The sequence below is a fragment of the Chrysochloris asiatica genome, unplaced genomic scaffold (genome assembly GCF_000296735.1).
Source record: "Chrysochloris asiatica unplaced genomic scaffold, ChrAsi1.0 scaffold00125, whole genome shotgun sequence".
Classification (NCBI taxonomy): domain Eukaryota; kingdom Metazoa; phylum Chordata; class Mammalia; order Afrosoricida; family Chrysochloridae; genus Chrysochloris; species Chrysochloris asiatica.
The window spans coordinates 285,335-285,993 of NW_006408643.1; positions in this window are offsets into that span (position 1 = coordinate 285,335).

Here is a 659-nt window from a genome sequence, read left to right on the forward strand (position 1 = left end):
AACAACAACAGCAAGTGTTGCTGTAGGGTAAGCATTAGACTCCTAATAGAAGTGTCAGCAGTTCAAACCTACCAGATACTCCTAAAGACTAAGCTGAGCATTTCTGCTCCTGTAAAGAGTTCAGCCTAGAACATTTTAAAGTAGAGAATATGAAAGCTTGTTGACAGATGGACAAAGTGTATTTAAAAGCAAGGAGATTATGTTGCAATATGATTTATTTGTCTTTTCTAAAAGTTGATTAAAATAAATTCTACAGCCAGAGTGCAAGTAATTTTTGACTCATGCTCGTACAAAGACAAACATTTGGCTAACTGATATTAATTATGAGCTGTAACTATCTGCTCCAATTTATGTACAAATTCAGTTTTCAAACAAATTTGGATTCTGTCATTATCTGAGGACTGTCTATATAATATGGTACTCACACACGCCCAAATCGTACAATGTTCTGTTTCACAGAATCCATCATCGATGTTAAGTAACTCATGATTGTACCTTGATCTCAGTCAAACAGGGAAGGCAGGCTTCAATCAATTGTGTTAAGATTAGCCTATGGTTGATCTTCTATATTACTCCTTCCTCTTCCCTTTATAGAAACCTTGGTTGTGTAGTGGGTTGTGATGGGATGTTGTTGTTGTTGTTAGGTGCCATTGAGTTGG